Source organism: Protopterus annectens, chromosome 9.part0 (assembly GCF_019279795.1).
Source record: "Protopterus annectens isolate FY-2018-M chromosome 9.part0, PAN1.0, whole genome shotgun sequence".
Classification (NCBI taxonomy): Eukaryota; Metazoa; Chordata; order Ceratodontiformes; family Protopteridae; genus Protopterus; species Protopterus annectens.
The window spans coordinates 1,308,400,538-1,308,428,223 of NC_056743.1; positions in this window are offsets into that span (position 1 = coordinate 1,308,400,538).

Consider the following 27,686-nt stretch of genomic DNA (forward strand, 5'->3'; position numbering starts at 1 on the left):
GAGTAAACTCCCACTCCAGGTTAGCCAGAGTCCCTCATTGACTCACTTCAAGAGGAATCTTGATGAGTGGATGGGAGATTGTAGGTTTACCCTGGGTATCACTTCTATGTCACTGTTAGACAGAGGCACAGTATACTAACCTTGAAAAATGTCATGGCAAACTCCAGGTAAAATGTGTGTTGAAAGCCAAACACACTCTGGCTAGGATCATAAATGCCCTAAGGCAGATAGCCTAGTATGAACCTATGAACAGAATCACACACACCAACTAGTACAACTGTGGTCAATGTGGAGTAATGTTTGGCAATGTCCACCCAAGTTGGTGAATACACAGCAATGTTGGACAAGCCTGGTTTAAGTAGGCCATAGCTGAACAAAATGCAACATGCTCATATTTGTCCAGCTGGCCCTTAACCAGTCTGGTCTGCTCAGTATGAATATTTAAAGCAGTAATTGGACTCAAACCCAGGATACTGTGCACCATAGTGAAAGTACTGAACCACTACACCATGACAGTATTGCAGTGTTCAGCCAGTATGAAAGAATGTTGACAAGTCTTTGCAAACTATCCCATGGAAACCCTGCAGACACAGCATAATCCCTGTTGAGTTATGACACAAAGGAGTCTGGCAGTAAGAACACAACATGACTTCCAACACACACAGTATAAATGTCAATATTGGTCATGTTCACACACAACCACAAATTTAGTGGACTTCAGATCACAACATATGGAAAGGTCACACTGGGCATGCTCACACACTTGGATAAATGAGACATATGTCAGGCAACAAACCATGGAAAGCCTGAACTGGGCATGCTCACACACTCAGGCCATGTCTGTGTATAGCAGTCGGCCACACATATCTGGCAGTTGTATGTGTTAAGCCAGGAACCTCCCACGATCCAGCAATCCACCCTGTGCACACAGTTAAGTGACAACAGACACATATATTAATATACTGGAACCCTGTCATGATCAAACATGTTACGCAGATACACAAGTTGTTCATAGAAACTGGGAAAGCTACGGCAATAAAGACCTGCAAACAATATCAGCAACAAATATTGTGCATCCTGAACATAAACATAGGTGCAGAGGTCGATACTAGGCTGTCTGCCCTAGGGAATTCATAAGCCTAGCCAGAGTGTATTTGGCGTCTGCCACCCCCCAGTAGAGTAGCCTACTGTGCCTCTGTAAAGTAGGTCACAGAAGGCACCCTTTAAGGCTAGTTTGCTGTGCCTCTGTCAAGCAGGGACACAGTGGAGATCCCAGGGGTGAATTTGCAATTTCCCATCCATGCGGCTGGATTATGCTGGAAGAGGGTTGGTGAGGGGCTATGTCTAACTTTAATTGGGATTCAATTCCAGAGTGAGGGGAGCCTCTGGGTAATAAATCTGTCCCTGCAGCATGTCATATTTAGTTTTGTGCTGAGGTTTAAGTCCCTGGAGTGTGTAGCTCTAAGGGTTTTAGATGTTATGAGGTGGAGCATGTCCATTACTTCTGGGTTTGACATGGCTGTGTACGGCAGGCATAGATTGCCTCTGAGTAGGCGTTAAGCAACTGAGTAGTGCTGGAGATCCTTTAGTTGAGCTGCATAGGACATCTGTGTGTAGCCCATGATCCTCTTGGGGAGATACTGTTGTGGTCTCTGTAGTTGCTGCAGGTGTTGGGTTAGGTACACCCCAAAAGGGGCATTGTACTCAAACATGGGCCTGATGAGTGACTAGTAGAGGACCACAATGACCTCCCATGATCTACATGCAAACCCCCATGTGATAAGGAGGGCTATATAAAGGTCTTTGCAATGACTCTGTCAAGGTGATTAGCAAAGGAGAGGTTACGATCTATGTTGGTCCCCATATCTGTAAATACGTCTTCTGTACTTAATGGATTACCACTTATGTGGTAATTTGTGTGCACCTTGTTTTCCCCAAAGGGGATGACTATGCATGTCTTAGCATGTAGCACGAGGCCATGGTTCTGGCAACAAGCATCCATCTCTGTGAGACCCTTATGGAGGGAGCATGTGTCAGCTGCAGTGTCGCTTATGGCCCCCAGTTAGCAGTCATCTGTGAAGTTTGTTAGACATAATTCCCCCCGTGTTAGTCTGAACCTCAGAGAAGTACATACCAAACAAGACAGGTCCCAGAACTGAGCCCAGTGGGACACCAGTTGTAACTGGTCTGGAATTGGACATGGCACCTGCAATTCTGACCATGTTGGTTCCATCCCTGAGGCAGACAGCAACACATCTAGTGATATAGGAGTTGATATTTATTCTGGTAAGCATATGTATGATGCCTGAGTGGGGTACTGTGTTGCAGGCTTCTGCAAGGTACAGGTAGACTGTGTGAACTACCTTGCCCTCATCCATGGCTTCAGTAACTGTTTCAAAGATATGAACTATGTGGAAGAGGCAAGATCTGCCCTTAACAAAGCTGAATTGTGCATGATCCACTGTCTGGAGGCTCACAATGTTTTTCCTTATGACTTCCATGATAATACGCTCCATAGCTTTTTCTACCCCTCTAGTCAGGCTTATGGGGTGATAGTTCCTGTGGTCCATTGTGGCACCACCTTTGTGGAGTGGGACCACGGTATCTGTATGCCATTCTTAGGGTACATATCCTGTAGTAAGGCTAAGTGGGAACAGTGACTTAATGTGAGTGTTCAGTTCTACTCAAAGCTCGTGTAGGACACAGCCTGGGACACCATCCGGTCCCATACATATGCTGTGTTATTTGCTGTGGAGAGGGCACCCTTCACCTGTGCATCTGTGATGTCAGGGAGGTTACATTCATTTGGGATGGGCATCTGTACCTTTGGGGGGTAAGGAGGGGGACGTTTGTGCAGACTCTGTCTGCCAGGGTGTTGGCTATGTCCATAGGCTTGGCATGTTTTGTGCTGTTATGCAACAATTCAGAGCATATCGGGGGTTTCCACACATATTCCTGACATAACTAAAGAAGGCCTTGTGATTATCTGTAGTGGCTGGTCAAGTTCACTGTCAAAACTTGCAAGTGATGATTATATGAGGGATTGAAGTGTCTTGCCAATACTGTTCAGAGATGTCCTCCCTCTGTGGGATATTGCTCTGTTATGTAGTAGCTTCCTCCTGCTGTTGTACAGCTTATATATGGCCGGGGTCAACCAGACAGTTCTCCTGTTTTGGAGGAGTCTTGGTTTTATTTGGGATAGTATGAGCAATGCATACCTGCAGGTGCTCATAGAATGCATTTGTAAAGGATTCTGCAGATTGGGCTGTATTATCCTCCAGCACGGGGCCTTTAAAGTATTCCACCCCAGTCTTCACAAGTGCAAAGTCTGCTTTTGAGAAATTCTTTACAGTGATTTCCTTGGCTGGGGGTGGGGACGGGATATGGATGTCCAGGGAAAGTTGTTTATGGTCTGATCTTAACAATGAGGGGTCTACCTCTCGTGTGAAACATACAGTCCCCATGTTGGTGATGATCAGGTCCAATATGTATTCTCCCTTGTGGCTGTGGTGAATGGTTGTGCCATAGCACATGGATTCACAAATTGTAGTGGCTGTAGGGTGATGTTGTTGAGGCCTGAGTAGTATCCCCAGTCAATATTTGTGTACCTGAAGTCAACCACTAGAATGGTGTGTGTGAAGACCTTCATATCCTACACTGTTCCCAGGAAAGCTGAGTGCGGTTCCTGGGTATGGGGGGGGGGGGTCTGAGCTACTCACCAAACCAAAAGGCAGTTTTGCACAATGGTAGTTGTATATGTATGGCCTGTCATGCTTAGTGCAGTGGTACCAACCCAGAGGTGTGTGTATCTGTGATGTATATGGATACACCCCCTAGTTGTGTTGTGTGTTACAAGTCCTGTCGTCATGAATCATGGTATACAACGTAACCTGGCAGTGCCAGTGTGCATATGTGACCCTGAACTAGGCGTCTGTTAATGCACAGATATTGTTATCCCCCATACTGAGAGATAGTAAAAGATGTACATTCCTCTTTGGAAAGACTGATGATGTCAGCACCCTATAAATACAGCAGGAGAAGGGAAATCATCCAGTAATGTGAATAGCGTGCTGTGCTAATGCATCTCTCTCAACTATCATAACATAGTTAGGTAGGGGTTTGAATCCTACAAATGCCATGTGTGTGTTTGTTACACAGTTTGTCAATGTGTTGTGTGTTTTGCTTTTATTATTGTATGACATATTATCGTAACAGTAATTTCAATGCACACATCAGGTATGTGCGTGCCACATACAGATATGTACCTGTGACCTCTAATAGTTCCTATGTGTGAAGCCTGCCTCATATGAATACAGTTGCTACCCTTGCCAGCATGTGCCGCAGCTTTTCAGACCTTAGGCCATACATGTATGTTGGCAACAATGCAGGCTACTGCAGTGATCTGTGTCCTAGGCCAACTATGTGACACACACCCATGAAAGCTTTGATAGATTAATGTGGGTGAGGGTTCATGTCTGGAGTATATGTCAGACATGTTAAAACACAGCAAAGTCTGTGAGTAATGGACATCCAGTGTAGGTGTATGGCAACTGTTGCCGATATGCATACAGACACCTTCTTGCTTAGGTGATACACCAAGGGACTGCAGAATACCTTTGGAAATGTGAATATCTCAGGATAGACAAGATACCACTTGTCCACATGTACACACCATTACCCATTCTACATGATGGGTGCTACCACCTACATGGTACTGTTGGAATACTATGTTAAGTACATACCGATGACAATGCTACAGTTGCCTTACAGCAATACAGCATGGCTTGGACAACAGGTATCTGTCTGTATGATACCCTTGTGGTGGTTAGGTGTGTCATGTGTAGAATTCATTGTAGGCCACTGTATGCATTTGCAGTTGTGGATGGACATATCCATAGTGTGTTGTCATGTACATGAGACTGCTATATGCCAAAGAGTATTGTTCCCAGGGATGTGTGGGGCTCAGAATGAATGGCTACTGGTATAGTGTAGTACTGCAGGGATATCACTGACACCGGGTTTCCTACATCTGTGTATCAGTTGAGGAGACACCATGTAATGACCACTGAATGTCAGGCTATGTAGGTTGTGTATACCACCAGAATGCAGACCATTGACATTTGGAAACTGTATCACCCACAGCATACTGTCAAACCATGTCATACATACATATGTCCCCAGGTGAAACATATGTGTAGTACAACGCAAAGTGCCCACCAATAAGAACTACAATGTATGAATACTGTGTCACATGGTGCATGTCACCCTTCCCATGTGTGCACTAAGCATCTACATGCAGAGAATGCAACTCCACCTTGTTCACAAATGTACACCTGCAACTCTGTGCTGCAAACAGCACACATGTACTGTCCACTCCCCAACACATGCAGGCACAGGTACACACAACAGCCATGTGGCACATGTGCAGATAGTACACTTTGGGAATTAGCACTGGTGTATACAAAACTACAATGACAATCATAGTGTTAATGCATCATGCATGCTCGGATATACCCGCAATGATATCATTACACTGTACTGTTAACAACATGATAATATTACTACAGTGCTATGTAGTCACCCTGTGCATAAGCACCATGCTGTCCTGTTCCTGCATCAATGTTACAGACGGCAGGAGGTGGCACAGTTTCATCATATGCACAGGGTGTGTACTTGGTTTGCCAGAGTCTGCCATTGACACATCCAATCGACATGTATGTGTGTGCGTGTGTTAGTGAGGGACAACAGTACAACATGGGGCAATGTTGATGTGATATGTGTGTGTATGTGTTAGCCCTAGGTGTTAGCATTATGTGTGTGTGTATGCATGCACACAGTTCCACCACGTGGCTGCCATATACGGGTGTTTGTGGACAGCCACAGACTGTACCTGCCAAGTCATACAGATCACTGTTTCTAGCCATGGACACGGTATCTGTGCCTGGCAGGGGTGCTACGGACAGTATCAGGTACTAAGCCAGACTGGGTACTGTCATCAGAGGCAGTGGGTTGTTGACTGGACACATGTTCCTACTGGAACTGTCCATAGCCACGTGCACGTGGTTGTCTAGGATGGTCTAATGACAGCACAGACCCAGCATTGCTGGGGCTGGTACTGGGACTATGGGAGCGGCTGCGGGTTTGTTGTCGCCCACGATGACTTCCAGCTGATGATGTTGCTGGCATACGTCCACGCCGGTGCCTCAACCATCCTGCACTGTCCTGGCTCATGGACATGTAGTTGTGGAAGAGATCTAATGTGTCCCCCCAATGTCTATTAATGACCTCGCTGATATTACAGATGGCAGCCGCAACGTCACGCATAGTGTCATTCATAGCGGTGCGATGTGCTCTAAGCTCCCTCAGACCCTGTCTGGTGTACCATTCCATACGTGCCTGTGCCTGCATTACAGCCCGGAACACAGCTGAGGTTGAAAGACCTCTGTGGGCATGTCTGACAGGGGCAGTATGACCACGGATGCTCCCACGAGAAACCCTGGACATCTGCCTGTGTGGTACCATGTCAGGAATCTGGCCGTGGCTGCTGTGAGGGAATGCATGTGCCAATGATACCACACTACCCTGGTCAATGCCCACTGTATGCTGTCCCACAGCTAAGGACATTGGTGACACTGGATGTATCGGCAGGATGACTGTGTGCATTGATGGGGTTGACTGCTGTGTAGTGTCGATTGGCTGACCAACAACAGACCCTGTCACACCTCCCTGTGCCATTACACATGTATCATCATTATCACTTTCCCCAGCAGTAGCTTCAGGTTCCCTGATGCACTCCACCAGAGCAACATCAGTACCTGTGAGAGGAAGACAGGAAACATGGTTTACAAATATGTACACGATGTTAGCACACATGCACACAGGCACACAGGCAAACAGGCACACATGCACACTCCTCAGTCCAGCAGATACAAACACACACACACCTGCAATCCAACACATACACAATACTGTTTGAGGGTGGGTGACAGTATCACAAGGAAAAACATCACCGCACACGTGTCAGCATGCAGATTATGTGTTGCACAGAAACATGCAGTGCAAGTGTAGACAGCCCTTGTTAATAACAGTATACGCGTACTTGATGCTTGTGTGTAGTTGTTCAGTGATTGTCTCCACCCTGGGACACAATGTGTACAAGGACAGAACAATGTTGTGCAAGTGTTACAAGCTGTGGGTGCATATATTTGCACACACACACACACACACACACACACACACACACACACACACACACACACACACACACACACACACAACACATGATGGTGCTACACAATAACTGCTATGTGTACTTTTGTGGTCAGTGGAACTGGATGTGGTGTAGTAACATGAGCCATGATCAACATGCATCTTGTAGTCAGTAGACAATAATAATGTGTGCCACACAGGCAGCTAGCATGCTGTACCTGAAGTGCAGTAACATGACTACATCCACAATTACACAGCCACTTGTTACATGGGTGTGTAAGGTGGCCAATAGTGAGCATTGCCTAACATGAATGCATTAGTTGTTCAAGACTGTTGCACAAAGACATGATAGGCCTCTACTCCTCAGGTATATTATGTGTGCTGCATAGATGATAAGTGGGATACTGAAGGGTGGGCATACAGCAGGTGTCATAATTGGACATGTGTAGCAGGCTAAGGTGTAGTGTCTATGCCAAACATGTGTGTGTTGTGCACATGTGTATCGGGTATGCCACATGTGTGTGTGATGCTCTGTGCATTGCATGTGAGTGAGGCAGCTACTGAGAATAATGGGATATGCATAGTCTCACAACAAACATGCACAGCATGCATTATGCGTAGGTGTGTTACATGTGCACAGACTACACCTCCATATGACATGCACATGTCATTACCATGACAGACACAAACTCATGATAAGCTATCACTCCTTTACAGACCTTGCACACAGTGAGTGTCACACTCAAAAAACCTCACATGGCTGGTATTGCACTGAGTACATATGTGTGTGCATTGTGTCATAGGTAGGTACTATGCTATTGGCCCTGGGTCTAGGGCAGCCTTGCCATATGCTACCCTGCCCTTTGGGACACATATAATGTGATTTTTACTTGCTCCTGTCAAACGGTTACACAGAGGTGACTCACAGGGCATATTACCTATCTCCATAACATTCATCAGGGGTATGTATGACATCTACTAATAAGGAGCCTTGTTTGTTAATGCTGGGTGGTTTAGTCCAGGGTATGGCATATTTGTGTATAGGAACCTGTACCTCCAGCATGTGCTGTTTAGTGCGGTGACAAGGATTAGGGCCCTAGGTCATGTAGGCTGGACGGATTGTGAGATGTTGCCATGGTGGTTGGCCGACTGGTATGGGTGTGACATAACTCTGTATGTCCAGCAGTGGTAACCTCTGTGTAGGAAGTATGAAAGGCACTCTAGCTGTGGTTCTGTGAGTCAGTCTGCATAAAGAATGTGTTTGAGGGCATTATCAGTCTTTGTTAAGTATGTCTGTGGCCTTTCCACTTGCTGTAGTTCTCATGGGAGGTACATACTGCATAGGACATTGTGAGGTGTAGAGAGGTACACTGACTTACATTTCCCTAGCTGACACACCTTTTGTGATGACACGTACCATGTACAGGGATTACAAGACTAGTGTGCCACTGTGGATATCAAAGGGGAGGCTATTGTTCACCTGTGTCCCATGTTCCCTTCTGCCACCTTCAGTGGTAGGCAGGCAACCACTTATGTGGTAGTTAGTGGGTAACGTGTTTTGGAATGGGGTATGGTACTACAGTATCAACACTGTATGTATCTATTATATCTATATGTATATACATATTCTATCTATCTATCTATCTATATATCTCTATATATCTAAACATACCTCTCTATGTATATATATATATATATATATATATATATATATATATATATATATATATATATATACACACACACACACACACACACACACACACACACACACACACACACACATACTTCTAAACATCCATTGCTGTACATATACATGTGCATCTGGACACATAGACTGCCCACCTTTCATGGTGGGAATATCACTTCTGAAACAGTTGTGAGACATACCATTCTGTAATGATATTGCACAGTGTTGTGCAGAATGCATTATGTTGTCCTCATGCCGTATAGCTGTAGCAGGCCTCACTGGCTCAGTCCCACAGAAGTTCACCACCACATGACATATACCTGCACTGCATGCTGTTTTCAATGCCACACACTACAACCTACATTGATATATGCACATAGCAACCTTCTACTACATATGTATGTCCAGCCTTCACTAACAGTTGCAATATGTCCCTTGCCCTATGCACATTTGCATATACATATAGATACAGACTGCTAACACATATGGAGGGTTCACAGTATGTAGATTACCTTTCAGACACATCATTCAGATGCCAGCAAATACATATCTGTTACATACATTACCTTTGTATTTCTCACCTCTGTCAGTTGTACCTGTTGATGTGTTGTATTTCTGTATTTTGTGGATTGATGTCTCTGACAGCTTTTTTCTTTTGGCTTGCTTGCTTGCTTTTTTTTTTTTTTTGGTCTCTGTCTCTGTCTCTCTCTCTCTCCCTCCAGTTGCTGCAATGATATTATTGCATGTGTGGACTGGCAGTACATGCTGCTTTTGTAGGTATCTGCACATGTGCATGTGATGGCCTCTGCACCAATTGGTGGCCAGCATTTAGTAATTGCATGCAGCCTGCTGTGTGGCAATTGCAGTTCTCACTGTGATTTCAGGACACTGCTATAAAATGATAGGTTAGGTAGTTGTAGGCCTTTCAGTTTTGCAAGGTGGTGACCATGCTGGTTTGCTGTGGACACTGTTGTGTCAGTCAGAAGGTTGGTATATCTCTCATATCTGAGGCTGTGTTGTAGCCACTGAAATGCATGCTGTACTGAAGCCCGACTGTTGCTTCTTCCAGTTCACTCTTCTCATTGTGTATGTTAACTCACACCTGCTAATGCTAACACTGTTTACATGGGAATATGTACTTTCCTGTGGGATTTGTGGATTAACTGGCATACAACAGTAGTTCTTGCAATGTGTTGCTATGGCTTTTCTATTTTCCCTTTACATTCAATCCTTAAATGCCTGATATTTGTCTTTACTGGAACGTGTTGCTATGGCTTTCCTATTTTCCATTTACATTCACTCCTTGTAATGCATGATATATTTCTTTCAGCACTAAGTTCTTATCTGTCTGCTGTGGCTTGGTGGTACTTCATGCAGTCTGGTGAGTCCAAGGTCTGGGGTTTGACACTTACAAAGGTATTTTATTTCACTGCTGAGCAGTACTAGGGCCTTGTCATACAGAGTGAATAAGGCACTTTTAAACAGTTGTAAGCAGGAAGCAGGAAGTCAGTAGGGACACCAGCTAGGGATGTGCAGGCTGGGTGTAGGGAAGGTCCATAGCTGCACATTTCTTTAACTGCAATAGCTGTACATATGTTTGAAATTTGGTGTGACATTTGAAACCTTTCACCCCTGAGAGAGGGGTGAGAACAACTAAGTATATTGTATTAACAATTATGAATATCAGGCACATGCAGTGCTTGTGAACTGCTATACTGTCATTAGTATGTTACTGACTTCTGAACAGTTTGTGTTTTGTTTGTGTTGACATTAGCACAGTCTGCTCATGACAAGTGGACCTATGTCAGTACTGTGTATTATTATGGATAGTAATCTGTCTGTGTACCTCCCACCTGTGGACATATCCAACTGGTAGATGGAGGTCAGCCTAGTATTCCTTGACTGTGCACCACACCAGTCTTTTCAACACCTGCACAATGACATTGTCACAGGTGGTTGCTAGCAGTACATGGCTACATCCTTTGATATTTCTGTGTTGTACTCCTACATAAGGGCATGCTTGTGGAAGTAATTCTACAGCTATTCGCAGAGTGTGTAACAGCAGACAGGCTGATATGCCTGTGTGTGTCTGACACTTCCAGGCCTCAGATACTCTCAGGTATATATTTGACCAGCCTCAAGGAAATGTACCTATCAGTGGGATACACCCGTGATATATTTCAGATATTCTGCAGTTGAGACTGTGGGGTATTTTGAGCATATGTATTACTACACCATTTCTGACATGCAAGCAGTGTTTACTCTAACTTATTGACAGTTACCGTTACGTGGGATTCCCCAACTTCCTGCCTACTGTTAGTACATTTCACAGGGAGTCAGTGAGGCACAGCTAACATTTGTTTGCAAATCAGGGACATCCCTGTAAATCAGTCACAGTTGGGAGGTCTGGCCTCTTACCTATGCAAATACGGCAGTGTTTATCCTGCTCTGATACTGTGTAGGGTTTGAAAGGTGCTACCTTAACATTATTACCTACTAACATGGCTGTTTCTCTTATCACACTCATGTAATGCAATTCCACAAGAATTGCCAGTAAAGATACACAGAACAAGCTTTGTGTAATAGCCTTCCTATTTTCCCTTTACATTCACTCATTGTATTTCATGTTGTATTTCTTTCAGCACCAAGTTCTTGTATATCTGCTGTGGCTCAGTGGTAATACATGCAGTCTAGTGTTTCCAAGGTCTGGGGTTCGAGGCTGACAGTGGTATTTTATTTTTCTGATGAGCAGACTACAGGCCTTGTCATACAGAGTGACTAAGGCACTTTTATGCAGTTGTAAGTGGGTTTGCGTGAGTTTGCACGACACTTATCTACACTTAGCTAAGCGCACACATTCACACCCGCTGAATACTGCTTAAAAGTGCTTACTCCCGCTAACACCCCCACTAATTTCTTTTAAAGAAAAGAAAATGGGGAAATAGGAAAGTGGTGAAAAAGGGGGCACAAGGAGGGTAGGACAGTAGGAAAACACACTCGCGATGTGCAGGAAGGATGTAGGGAAGGCCCATAGCTGCCCAATTCTTTACCAGCAACAGCTGTGCATATGTTAGAAATTTAGAGTGAGATTTGACACCTTCCACCCCTGAGAGAAGGGTGAGAACAACAAAATATGTTGTACAGCCAGTTGTAATTATCAGTTTACATGTCCAGCAGACATGTGTGCGAAATGGGCAGCTATGTATGGGGCGTAATTTTTTTGTGGGAACAGAGTGCCCTTTTTTTTTTTTTTTCAGGTGAGAGTGGAATGTGAGGTACAGGAAGTAGGTATATTTGGGGAAGTAGGTTGGGGAGGTTAACAGACAAGACAAACAAGACTCATACAGGGGTGGAGTATGACATGTGGGGGGTAAACACAATTGACGGGGACTGATGTTTGGATATCGCAAGCCCATGAGCCCACAGATGGCAACAGTGGAACTGAGATCCCCACCCATGGGCAGTTACCACTGCGCCTTCACAGCCCAGGCCGGGGCTGTGCTGGGGGCTGGATAGGATGGGCAGGCACACCCGTGAGTTGCGCCACTCTTGCCTCAAGCTGGCATAGGGGATCAGTCACGGAACGCCTGATCTCACTATGCACCACAGACTGGACCCTTTGGAGGGTGAGTGGAGGCTCTCCTCCGGCCACGCTTGCAGAGGGGGGACGAGCCCCATCCCCTGCAGCGCTTCCACCCAAAGGTGGCACAGGGCCACTGGAGGAGGAGGTTCCGACCTGGGCACTGGTGCCAGGTGCACTTGCCAGCTGAGGTGGGAGAGGTGGGTCTGCTGGAACCCGCCTTCCCTGTTGTCCTATGTTTAGCAGTATTTTATGGCATTTTGGGTTAGTAACAAACTACACCATTCAAAATTAGTTGTAACAGCATGCATTAGTATTCCCATTAACAAAACACACATGAATTCCGAACATTGAACAGCAAGCATAACACATGCATATTTAGAACAACAGTGGACATTCCAACAACATGTAGGGTTGATTGGTGGCAACAGGCCATCAGGTTTGGATATGTGAACAGGGCACATGCATCAAGGTACATGCAGATATGTATAAACCAACAGGACAAATATCCATGGAAATTAATTGTGAATACACATACCCAGTTTGGTGTGGAATGGCATAATTTGTGAAAATAGGGTAGGGTGGAGAAATATTGCATTAACAACTTAAACTACCTGTACATATACTGTACATTCCTAGTAGATGCAGATATATATCCCCTACATGTATTAGTACAGTTTCCTGTATGTAACCTTAGTAATGTTGGTGATGGGGATGTTACTGCTACATTAATATACATTCCATTTGTATTCATATATGTTCATATCTGGCTGTGTTCAGGTAAAGCATCCTGCTACATTTGATTTATATGTGGATGTTCAGCATTTCATACAACTATACTATCTCCATAGTGCAAGGGTACAGCAACATATCCAAATTGTGGGACAGACACAGTCCAGGTTCTGTACTTTATTAAAGACATTTCACTCTTTGGTTGTGGCTATCTCATTCATTTCATTATGTAGTGAATGCAGTATACCTTTATTCCAGACTTATTACAGCTTTCTTGGTAGTTTCAAACTCTTTCTCACACTCTCTCACTTATTTTATATTTACATTTCAGGATGGTACTTAATTCTAGGCTTTATTAACATTTATTACTGGGTTACAACAATCCTTTCCAGCTGACTCACTTATTTCATATGGCAGAATTTACAATGATGTATTCAACACTTGTCTGTCCTTTGTTGATTGATTACAACACTCATTTTCAGGCTGAAGCAGTTATCTGATATTACAATACAGGTGGAAACTCTATTTGAGACTTGTTTAATCTATATTAATGGATTGCAATACTCTTTTTCAGGCTGCATCACTTATCTAATCTTACAATACTAGCAGAATCTTTCTTCTAGGCTTATTTGACCTTTATTACTGGGTTACAACACTGAACTCGTTTACAGGCTGTCTCACTTATATTCTATAACAATACCAGCAGAATAATTACTAAGCTGCCTGGTGGCGCAACCTTGCCAGCCTATCAGCATAGGCTTGCTGATTCACGGAACGAACACCTGCAGCTGTAATATAAATGAAGGAATATTGGAACATACCTATCCATAAAATAGGCTAGGATAGCATTTCTTATATACTTAATTACATGGATACTTACTCAGTAGTGGGGCATTGAGCATTTTACGGGCCTCCTGGATCCATCAGTTCAGTTGGTCCTCCTTTCGTCGCTTCAGGTCTGCATGGTGGTGACGGACCTGTTCACCAGTCCTTGGAATGCTGTGGCACTGGTGAGATCATGTGCCAACTGGTTCCACGCCTCTGCCTTGTACGCTCCCCATTGAACCTGGCCCTGCATGAGTTGGCCTTCATGATGATGGACTAGGAGCCAAACCATATGTTTTGACTCCTCAATGCCCCACCTTTGTGCTCTAAAGTGATTTCCCTCTCCTGCACCTGCTATCCTGACTGCAAATGGGTACCACAATCAGTTATGGTGTGTATTCCCGCCTATGGAGCTTATATATGTCAGTTTTCCCGCACTTATTTGTGATTGGCTGTTTTGGATATTTATCAGCTTACAGCAAACCTGCTTTGTCATGGTTATATTTTCATTCATTCCTATATGTATGGTAATACTGTATTTCTAAGTACAACTGTCATGGCTTATTGGTTCATTACTTTGACTATGGTGCACAGTATCCCGGGTTCGACCCTTGTCATTGCTTTTTTATTTTACTACTCTCTAGACAGGCTAGGAGGTGTGTCTGTGTAAAGGCGACTTTGCTACAGGTTGCTCAACGTTGCCCGACGGTGAGCTGGTTGGCGTGCTGCGCAGCTCCACGCAAATGGCTTACACTGGGTAATGCATTATTTAGGTATAAGCAGTCATATTAAGTTGGGTGAAGTGCTGCTGAGCTATGGGCACTCATATTTAGCTTGTTAAAGCACTGCCCAGCTACGGGCACTCATATTAAGCTTGTTAAAGCACTGCTCAGCTATGGGCACTCATATTAAGCTTGTTAAAGCACTGCTCAGCTATGGGCACTCATATTAAGCTTGTTAAAGCACTGCTCAGCTACGGGCAATTATGTTCCTTTTTTTATATATTATATCGGTTTTGTCCACATATACATGGGCCATTTCATTACATTTTACTTAAATTATAGTTATATATGTCGGGGAATTGTTTCATACTTATTTAAATAAAAAATGGAGAATGATGTTGTGGGGGCTCGAACCGTGACTACCTCCTCTTTGGCCGACGTCTCTACCGCTACACTATTGCTACTTGGCTTAATTTGCATATGTAGATCTTATATGCTTTTCACTGTCTGCTAACTGTGGCTGAGCGAAGGGCATACCCGAGCAAATGAGCGCAAATGCGGGCAAACATATTGGAAATTATAAAAAAAAATGAAACTGTTATTTTTACATTTTATACATTTTCAGTAGGTTTTAGTCTGTGGGGATGTGTGGTGTTGTGTTCCTTGACATTTCAGTGGACTCGCTCGTGGGTGTTTACTATCAAGACTCTGACTCTTCTGGGGGGCGTGTCCCTTTGCAGTACTTGGCATTAGGACACGCCCCCTACTTTCCTACACGGGCCGTGTTAGACTAGGGTATGATTCAGCATGCCCTCATGAATATGCATGGCATGCTGACGTCATACCGTTCAACTGCAGCTTCCGTGTAAGACTTATTTAGTCTTACACGGAGGATTGCTGAATCTGGGTCATTATTTAATAGTTGCTTTTATGGCAACAGATTTTTCCATTAATAATTTTTTGCTCAGAGGTGCATTTTTCTCTTTTTACATCACCATTAATTCTATGCAACTGTTCTGTATGCCAGAGTTATTCTATATCATAGGATCATAGAATCATAGGAAGTTACTAGGCTAATCGCTCTGGGGCCTTTACAAGCCTAGCCAAGAGTTTATCCCCAAAAAGAAACCTCAGTGAGCACCTGTCACCTCTGTCAATGAGTTACAAAGGTGGAATCCCTGGGACAAATTTGTGGTTTCCCATCCACTCATCAAGGTTGCACTTGAAGAGGGTCAGCAAGGTACTCTGTTTGACATGTATGGGAATTCTATTCTAGAGACGGGGCAGCCTCTCGGAGACAAACCTGTCTTCCAGCAGGTTTTGTTGATGTTGCATATTAGATTTAGGCCTATCGAGCGGGTAATGCATGAGGAGTTAGACTTACAAATATGGAGCATCTCTAGTAGGGCAGGGTTCTATATTGCCTTGTAGGCAAGACACAGATAACCTCTGAACAATCTGTATGATACAGAGTAAAGTGATAGTGATTTGAACTTGTCCACATAGGACAGGTGTTGGAGGCCATGGATTCTGTTTGTGAAGTATTTCTGTGGCCTTTCCAGTTGGTGCAGGTGTTTGGAGAGGTACATACCAAACGAGGTGTTATACTCAATTATAGGTCTAATGAGGGAGGAGTACAGAGAGGTAATAACCTCCTTTTTTATGGATGCAATCCCTTTACTTATGAGATGAACTAAGTAGAAGGCTTTTCTGACCACTGCCACCAAATGAAAGTCGAATGTGAGATTGTTGTCAACCTGAGTACACAGGTCTCTCACCACGGGTTGTGTGCTTAGGGGGTTGCTGTTGATTTGTTAATCAGTAGATGCCGTGTTTTTGCCGAATGGTATGATAATACATTTTTTTTTGCATTTAACTTAAGGCCATGACTTTGGCAGCAGTTATTTGTAGCTGTGAGACCCTCTTGCAGTATGTTAATGTCATTTGGGGAGCACCCAACTTACAGTCATCCACAAACTTGGTCAGCCACAGGCCCTTGGTCTTTGCCTGAACCTCTGAGAAGTACATGCCAAACAGTAGGGGTTCCAGGACAGATCCCTGGGGAACACCACTAGTGACAGGTCAGCTGTCGGAAGTTGTGGCACCTATTCTGACCCAATGGGTCCTATCTGTGAGCCAGTTGGCCACCCATCTGATGAGATAGAGATTAACACCAGGTTGTGTTAGCTTTTCAATGATGCCTGAGTGGGGGATAGTGTCAAAGGCCTTGGCCAGGTCAAAGTAAGCTGTATGTACTGACTTTTCCCTCATCCAGGACCTTGGTGACAGTCTCAAAGAAGTCAAATAGGTTCAATAGGCAAGATATGCCCCTGACAAATCCAAATTGGGTGAGGTCAAGTATTTGGAGATTGCCTATGTCTTTGTTTATAAAATCCATAGTAATACACTCCATGGCTTTACAGATCAGACTTCTCAAGCTAATAGAATGATAGTTTCCTGGGTCAGTAGTGACACCACCTTTGTGCAAGGGGATGACAATGGTGGTTCTCCACTCTACTGGAATGAAGCCCGTAATTAGCTGTGGTTGAATAGGGTGCTCAATGGCAAAGCTAGTTCTTGCTGGAGATGGTGCAAAATGTAACCAGGGATATTATCAGGTACCATGGAAGCTGTGTTCTTTGCCTTGGATAGGACCTTTAATACTTGATCTATGGAGATGTGAAGTGTGGGACAAGTATCAGGGATGTCGACTGGGCCTTTGGGGGGGGGGCGATAAGGGGGTGAAGTTTTCACTGAACCTATCAGCTAGCAGGTTGGCTAAGTCTGCAGGATCAGTGTAAGTGGTACGATTAAGTACTAATTCAGAGCAAACTTGGGCTTTGCCATGGAGGTTCCTAATGTAACTGAAGAAGGACTTGTGGTTTCCCATTGTTTCAGAGGCTAGTTTCAACTCATAATTAGCTTTGCAGTTTTTCACTAGTGAGCTAATTTGCTTGTTGAGGCAGAGGAGGGAGATTTTCTGATTTGGAATTTGTTCCTTTTTACCCTTGGACAACAGTTTCTTCCTTTTGTTGTAAAGCCTGTTGATAGCAGATGTCCACCCGACAGGTTTGTGTTTCCTTGAGGAGCAGGTTTTAGTTATGCTGGGTATAGCTGAGTCCATGCAGTAGTACAGGTGCTTGTATATTGCACTGGCATACTGTTCAGCATAGTTGTCTGCATCCTCTGAGGAAGGCAGTGGTGTGACGCTGCTGATACCCTCCCTTAGGAAGGTGTAGTAAGCTTTTGAGAAGTTTTTTAGCCAGGTTATGGCTGGGGAAGAGTTGGGTGGGATAGAAACTTCGAATGAAACAGACTGATGATCTGATCTCACCAAGGAAGAACATACTGTAGGAGTGGTGCAGAGGTCACCCATGTTGGTGAGAACCAAGTCCAGCATGTTATCTCCCCTTGTGGGGGATTATATCAGCTGGTCTAGTGTGTTAGAGTTGCTGAAGTCAAGAAATTGTTGGGTGAGTGCATTAGTGCAGGAATAGTTCACCCAGTCTATGGTGGGGTAGTTGAAGTCACCAAGGATCAGGGTGTTAGGGGGTACCTTGATGGAGTCAAGTAGGTCCAGGTAGGAGGAGTGGGTGCCCTGAGACATGGAGGGGGGTCTATAGCTGGCTATAACTTGGATCTGTGCCTTACCAACTATCATATCAATAATATTTCTGCCATAAATTCCATGGCTGAAATTTCTTGTAAAGTTTGCATTTAATTTCATCAAATGGAATCGTTGGCATTGCCTTTAGATAATTTGTTTTTGTTAATTTGTCTGTATACCAAACCAGTATTATATAACATCATAATGCCCAACTTTCAAAAATGTTAACACCTATGCCTTATCCATGGAAATTAAATGATATTCTGCAAAATTCATCTACACAATGGAGCTACAGCTATGCCAAAAAGAGCATGGTAAACTGGACTCGTGTTGGGGTAATGTCAGATAAGATTTGGGGTATATGAAAGCCAGTTTGGAAGGATAAGAATGTGATTCATTGGTAAAAGCAGGGAACAATGGATCATGTAATGGAATGTGCAGGACAAGGAAAACACATGCATAGCAATGACAGGAAAATATAGATATAATATACTGACATTGTTATTTGTTTGTCTACTGTCAAGAAGCAAGGGTAGGGAATGATGGTGTGTGCTCAGTGAAATAATGATTAATTACTGTTGCTCTGAGTGGTAGAGGACTTTAACTTAGTACCTATGCAACAATCTAGCAAAGAGGCAGAAAAGTAGGTATGGCATTAATAAAAGCATATGAGGTGGTAGATGAGTTTAGATTAATATAGCTATATAGTAAACTATATACAAAACATGGTAACAATGAACAATGTCCAGGCTATCAGAGGTTTGTGACTTGATAATACACCTTCTTATTCTCTACTATGGGCAAAGGTTGTTACTGACAAGTGCTCTGTTTGTTTACTTAAAACATTCATTCTGTCTAATTTCCATTTTCAAGACTCAGACATCTTGGTTTCTGTCAGTTAACACTTTACTGATTTCAAAGCCACTTAAAAGTCTGAACCATCTTTGCCCACTTTGGATCATTATATCAATGCCATGACACCATGACATGAAATACTGACATCCCTCCAGAGCTTCATTCTTAAATCACTGCATCCAAAGCTTTCTCTTTATACTCAACACTGTTGCAAATATGATAGCCACTTCAACTCGGACTTTCATTAATCCATAGACAACTCACCCCCCTTGCAGTTAACCATCACCTACTACCAGCTCCTGTCCTCATTTGCTGGTCTTCTGCACTTATCTTAGCCTGACTGGGCTCAATCCAACCCATTTCAGGGGCCAGTGATGAGATTGAGGAAGTGGTGTGGCATTATAATTCTTTTGAGGCCTTGCAAGCTCGACAGTGGCTGCTTTCAGGAGGTACATGAGTGCTTGTATAATTGCTTAACCTCTTGACCAAATAGTATACTGTTTGCAGTACGTAGCTTGTCTGGGTCTTAATGATGCTACGGTAGCAAGTCTGCACAGTCTCCATCCCACCCCAAGATGGGTGACCCAGTGTCAGCATGCTCTCTGCCCCCAGCTCCTGTGCCAGTAATCATGCGTAGGTCATCTGGGATGCAATTAGAAGTTTATTCCTTTGTGCCATGGGGTCAAATTGGCTAAATCACTTCTTATGCTCAAACATAAATATTATCTTCCCCACACCACTTTCATCAGTCACTAAGGCAACACTTGTGAGTTATATTTGGCCCCAAACAAAATATACCATTTAATCAGTCTATCTCACCAATGTAGCCGTCACTACCTCTTTCTTTCTTTGACTAAATCAATACCTGTAAATGAACATGTCACTTTCTTCATCACTATGCTTTGTAAATTATTTAATTTATTTTTTTGCCTAATTTGCTGGGAAACTTGTAGTTAGTAACTCATAGCTCTAACTCTTGTCTCTATCACCTTACACAGAACCACCTCTTTTCTGTTCACCACCAAAAGGTTCTTTTCTAAGTTAGTCTCAAGTACTTAAATTCTTTATTCTTTGATATTTAAAACCTTTCCAGTCTTCAGATACTTACAAAGTCCTTTTTCTCACACTACATCTTTTCCTAGTAAAAAATGTTCTATCTATGCCCCCACCAACGTACTTAGTCTTTCCCATATTTCCTGGTATGTCATATTCTTTGTAAAAATATTTTCATTTTTCTTGTACTTCTGGGCATGTAAATCTATTTTAAGTAATAATGTTGATTCTTATTGCATGTTCATAGTTAAATAATTAATGTATTTATTTAACTTGTTTACTGAGGTAGAGCTCTGATCCCCTGGACTATGCTCAGACTCAGCAATGGGATCACATAGCATAAAACAAGTACAAATGCATGCAAAACACATTGAAATTAATTTATGCCACAAAAGCAAAGCATAAAATCAAGAAGAAAGTTACAGTGTGCAAAAACATATCCTATAGTTCAGAAGAAATTTTAAATTGGAATTTTTTGATGCCTTAAGAAAGAAACAAGTTGAACAAGGTTTGCATTTCAAGGCATACCTCTCAACTGTCCAGATTTTTGCAGAATGTCCAGAGTTTTGCCTCATAGTTCTAGTCTGTTCCTCATACATATTGTGGTTTTCTGGCAAAGCACTGAGGATTAAAATCATTAAATAACAATGGACATTCGAGTTTTAGACTCCATATCCTTTAGAAAATGCACTCTAAACACAAATCCTATTATTCTAACATCTTTCTAAGTTTATAAGTTCAATGTTTAAAATCTGTTCCTATTTTTGGGCCTTTGTCCACCCATTATTTTAGGCTACATCCAAATTTCTTATGTTAAGAAGTTGAAAGGTATGTTTCAAGGCAACTGTTGGCAGATGATAAAGGAAGAGAAGAGGCACGGGGGGAAGACAGCATGTGGAACAGAGTGGGTTGGCGGTGGTGAGGGATTCAGAAGATGAGTACCATCAGTAAGTATAACACCAGCTAGATTTTAAGCAATTGTAGTTGAGGAATGAGAATGGGAGAGTATTTGATCCCGTTGTGGAACCAGTTACATTTTGTTGTTTTAAAATGTACATTTTCAGTTCTACTTGACATTTTTGAAGAAGAGCATTTCTTTGAGGTAGGTGGGTAAGGATTCTTGAAATTGGAGGGCTAGTAATGCGAAGCTGTGGTTGGTGCCGTGAAGTTTATTCCTGGACCTTTGGAGTATGTGTGTCCTGAGGTGAAAGTAGACCTAAGGTGATAGCTAGAAGTCCGTAAGATAAGGGATGCAGCTAGGAAAGGAAATTCATTTTCTTGTAGCAGATTGTAGGTAAGGAAGCTAAATTGTAAGTTGTAGGTGGGATCTTCTTGTATTAGAAACCATTTAGCTTTGGTTAGGAATTAGCAGTAGTGTTCCCTTTTTGGGACAAGGGCGGTATACTAGCAAATGCAGTTAGAGGTAAGGTTTTGTTTGGAGGCTGAATTTAGTATGGAAATGCCATAATCTTGGGTGGTGAGAAGGATCCCTTTAGCAAATGCCATTCTACCTTCTGGGGACAGAAAGTGAGATATCTTCTTTGCATAGAGCTAATTTTGGATTTCGCTATGTCAATGTGGTGTTTAAAGCTAAAGATTTGGTTGAGTCCAGTTTCCAATATATTGGAAGTAGGTAACAGATTGTAAGGGTTGGGAGTCAGAATTAACAATAGTCATGGGAGGAGCAACTATAGACAATTATTGTTAAGTAGCAAAGAACAGTTCCTCTTTTTTTTATTAAATATAAGCTTGTGTTCAAGTAGTCTGTCACATTTGAAGCAGCTATAACACCTGAACCCCTCTTAGGTGAAATCAGGCTAAAATATTTCACCAAAGCTAATTATACCCTCCTAAGGAATAGCATAAATAATTTCCAAGCTCCTGTTCCCACAGATGGCATTGACAGCTATGCTAAGGTATACACAAATGCCCTGGACAAATACTTAGACAAATGTATTGATACAGCTGTACCTGATAGGATCAAAACAAGATCTTCAAGAAAAAACAAACCTCCCTGGTGGACATCTAGCATTAATAAGTTATACACCAAGAGGATGAAGTCGCTCTCTAAGAATAAAAAAGAGAGGTCCCATCACTGGAAGAACACCTTCTCTGCTTGAACAAACAAATAAGACAACTTGTAAAATCCTTTAAGGGCAACTTCAAAAAAAATTAGCAACCATTGCTAAGGATAACCATAAGGCCATTCTTCAGCTATATCTGTAACCTAAAAGGTAGGACCCAGATGTGTGCTGAACTAGCTGTGGATGGCATCACACACACTGATTATGGGAAAATAGCTAACCTATTAGCCGACAGTTTTGGTGAAAATTTCACCCCCTGTCCCCTCCAAACATTTCCCAGCCATGCACTCTACATCTTCCCCACCTTGCATCTCCAAACAGCAAGTCATCGATGCTCTCTCCAAGGCCAAAAACACAGCCTCTGTGGGACTGGATAGCATTCCAGATTGCATTTTAAATGATCTAAACCATGAGTTAGCAACTCCATTAGGAACTCTCTTCAACTACAGCCTGAGCACTGAATTGAAAACAGCAATCATCATCCCCCTTAAGTGCAATTATTGAATCCCAAACAATGTCAATATACTTCAAGAGGGACTTAGACAAACCAATGATTGGTGCCAAAGCCATGGACTCAAACTCAATGCAAAAAAATGCATTATCATCCCCTTCAGTAAAAACAATATCCCTGCAGACTATCATATACATAATAATACTCTAAATAACAACTCAGTAGTGAGAGACTTTGGAATGCAAGTAGACTGTAGCCTAAACTTGGACCACCATGTGCCTACTGTAGTAAGGAAGGCATTCTACGTTACACACCTCATTAGCAAAGGCATTACCTTATGAGTGAAGGAGGTCATAACACCTCATCAGGCCAATAATTGAGTACAATGCTCCATTTGGCATGTACCTTACCAGGCACCTACAGCAACTTGAGAGACCTCAGAGATTTCTAACCAAGAAAATTCAGGGTCTTCAGTGCATGTCATATACTGACAGACTGAAGTCACTGTCACTGTACTCAGTAGCGTACAGACTACTTAGAGAAATCTCAGATCCAAAGCTAATGGAAATTCTGCACATCTGCTAGTCAAATGGGACAAGGGTCACCTGCTCCAGGGACCTTAACCTGGCCTGCAACATAAATAGGACCTACTGCAGACACATTTATGTCTCTCAGAGGTTGCCATTCCTCTGGAATAGGCTACCAATTCACATCAAACAAAGCTCTGTGACTCTGTCTAACCATAGCCTGGATGACTGGATGGGAAACTGTAAATTCCTGCTGGAGAGTTCACCTATGACACTCCAAGATATAGGCAATGACTGCTAACTAAGATCTCGAGTTTTGGCAAGATCCTTTATATTGGGTTTCTCTAGATTTATATTGGGTACACACAGCTAGGCTTATACAAATCACTTGGTCAATAGCCCAATAACCACCTATGGACCTAAAAAAGGTTTGTGAAGTCTCATTTGTTTCATTCTAGTTGTTTTTTGATAATTTAGTCAGACTTACTTGACTTGTAAAGTGCCATGTCATCTGTGTACAACAGAATGGTTAAATGATGTGATTCAGAGGGAAATATGTTTATACACAATGGGAAGAGAATGTTGGAAAAGGGCAGAAACTTGAAGGACAGCTTTAGAGGATGGTCTGTAGATGATGTGGAGGAATCTGTTTGAATTTTGAAGGTTCTGTAGGGGAAAGAAGTCTTTAAACCATTTAAGCATAGTGCTGATAAAACCTGCATTGATGATAGTGATAAGGAAGAGGGTTTGATCCACTAACTGAAATGCTTTGGTTTACTTATTCTCGTGGTATGTATTACAGATTCTCTGAACGCTCTTGAGTGTAATTGTATGTTTTTAAATCAATTCATATTATCTGCATTATTATATTAACATTTTCTCGGCAGTAAACTGACTGACTAATGCCTGTTGACCTGGGTTGTGGGTAAGACTGATTCTGTGACCAGCTGACTCATCCACATAAAATAAATAAATTGCTCATATTAACAACTTCAAGATGGTGGGTAAGCCAGCATAACTTATCAAAAACAAAACAAGACAAAGCGATTTGCTACAACCTTTTACAAAGGAAACAGGCAAGGGAAGGTGTATATAGTCAAAGAATGTTTGCAGAAGTTCTGAAAGTTCTTTACATTAGGGTTATAGTAAGACCTAAGCTACATAGAAGAAAGGCATTAAAATATAGTCGACACTGCAATGTCACTGCCTACTGAATATGCCCTTCACTGCAGGGATGTTATGGAAAGTATACAGTGATAGAACAAAATAAAATGCCAGGGACAGCATAGATGGCTATTAAGTTGTAAGGCTTTAAGTGGAGCAAGCATCTGGACAATTTAAATTACATGTCATACAGCAGTTATCAAATGTTAAAAATGCCATGGTTAAAATGTTCTTTATAGTAATATATTGTTGTGTAAAATGCTATACTTGGTCTTACAGAAGTCTATAAATTTGTTGTAAGTAAAAGGTCTACACTTGATCTTACAGGAGATGATCCTGCCACTCTTGTGACCATGAGAATCAAATAGAATTTTTTATAAAACACCCCATTTTAATAACCATATTAAAGTTATGATCCAAGGAGATAAAAATGATTTATCTTCTCTTGAGGTATTTATTGCTTGTTTTAAATAGTTTTACATTGTTTAATTGCCAAGAATTCCATAAAAATGTTGGCTATGCCTGTTGTACATTTGGTATGAATTGAAGAAGCACTGGTAGCAAAGCTAGTAATTACATTTATGATATTCTGTGTTTAATTATGCAGTTAATGTTACATAATGTTGGATTTTTTTGTTAAATTCTGTATAGTATATATAGTATACAATTCTTAAATTAGAGTGGACTATTATACTATACAATGCTTATTTAATGTGGACTATTTTTGATGTTTCTGTTTTAGGTTTATCAGACTCCACTGATACTTTATTATTGTATTTTCTTTATGGTATAATAGTCATATTATGACTGCCATGATTTCAGTTTCATTATGTTTACTTTATTATATTTCCTGGAAAGAATAGCATTGTGTACATGCAACATAATTCTGAGCATTTCAATTACTTTTGGTAAGACACTGCCAGAGATAAGTGAAATACTGTTGTGTCAGTGATTATAACTCTGAACTTCAGCTCATAGTTACAAAGTCACAGAGACAATATACATAGCACAAACTTTAACTGTATAGTAAGCATCACAGGGCCTGGGAGTATCTGTACAACTGCAAAAAAGTACTCTGATGGTTAATTCCAGAGCAGAAAATAGTCCACCATCGATCAGGTAGTCTGGTTCCAGAATAACACTGTCTGTACAGGTAAGGTCAGTTAAATCTATATGGCCCTTTTCAGTCTCTTGCACAAGCTGGAGGTAGGATTACTCACTAAGGGCTATTTCACTAACTACATTTGCACAAAATGGTTGCACTAAAAAATACTACAGCAAACCAAATTGAAAGTGTTTTATGCAGGGAAAAGTCTTCCTGTGTCTCCCATGTGAAGAGAACAACCCCAACCCCCCAACTTATAATTCCTCTGCATCACTACAGTCAGAAAATGGCAAAGTTAAAGGCACTGAAGTGGTTTTAGTAGGATATTTACTTAGGAATGTTATACAGCTATCACATTCTCCAATAAGCTTTTGCTCATTCTGCAAAAGTATTGTGACATTCAGCGTCCAAGAAGGCATTTTCTATTCCCAGGCTTTGGTCCATCTTTATCAATTATTTTCCTAATTGCCACTTGACTGCAACTAAACCTAACTCCATCTTTTGCACTGCAGGTGGACATGTCTGCAGAGCATTTCTACAAAGCTGATTTTGGCTGGTCACCTAGATAGCATGTCCTCACTAACGAAAGACTAATTCCAAGTTTGGCTGCACAGATGGGTACCTGCATTAATGTCCTGAGAAATCTTCTCTGTTTATCCAAAAAATTACTGGGTTAAATTCTGGGCTCTGTTGGTATGACCAATCCTCTCAGAGTAAATTTTATGGGTGGCCCTACCAGAAGCAAAAAGCTCCAGACAACATAACTGTAAGGATCACAGGGTCATGTAGACTCCATCAAAGTGACTAGATTGTGGTCCAAGGATGGTTGCCGCATTCAGGATCATTGTTAATCTGGCATCTCCTTTCATACCAATTTGTAAAGGTTACTCAACCAGGAGCACAATAATCCAGAAATATAGCATAGAGGATTAGAGGGGCCTAGAACCCAAAAAACATGGTCATGCTTTAAGGAAGCAACATAGTACTTCTCTGGTATAAAAACAACGATCTTTGGAGGTAGTGCAGCATCAAAAATACTTCACAAATATAACGGTTATCCAGAGGATACAACTGTGAATAATAATGGTCTGATGATATTAGAATGCTTGGAAAAACATAGTAAGAGTCTGGTGATTTTCTAAGAATCACACTTGACATGCTTTAACAAAATGGCTAACATGGAACAAAGTGAAATGTAAAGCTGGCAAGTCTGTACTCAACTTATTTGGGCTCATATTTTAAGGAACATGGAATGTCTCCAAATCAGAAAGAGTGAGAATGTTGTTAGATACGGCAAATTATAGTTCAAGCATGAATATAGCTTTCAAAACAATAGTAGGACCTTTGTGGAAGTTAAGGAAACAGACGCTCAGTTTAAATGGACAGACAAACATTAGAAGGCACATGAACACTAAAATCAAGTTTTATGTTTAAATATAGGAATATAATAATCCAGCCAAAGTGAGAAAAATTATCAGAGGCAGGTGTAAGTTTAGTAACTTGAGGAGATAATCTAAGCAAAAAGCAAAGTGGTAAATAAAACTGGTAAATAAAAGGTGATTGTGCAGGTAGATCTTTGTCACATGTAGAAAAATATATTCTCAAATGACAAAAATGAAACATTGGTCATAATATAGCTCTGTGGATATTTTCGCACATATTTGATCAGGAAGAGTTTACACCAATAACTGATTGCAAACCAATTGAAATCATCTTTAAAAAACTCAAATCAAAAACCACCATTAAAACCTGAAGTACAACCACTAACATTACAATCTCAGCAACTCATCGGTTAGCATAAAACTAAATGAAAGAATATATCTGGTTACGTGCAAGGCACCCCACGGATACAATACACAAAGCATGGAGACATGCTAAAGAAACAGCATTATGGAAGTATGACAGAATATGTAGAATCCAGATTTATACCTTCATAAGAAAAACAAAAATACATAAGGTTAGAATGAGCGAAACATATTCTATGTGACCAGTGTATGGCACAAGAAATATAAAAAATCCAGATGCTAAAAGTATCAAAAGGTAAAGGGAATGAAAATCTAAAATGACACTTTCGGCTGATGG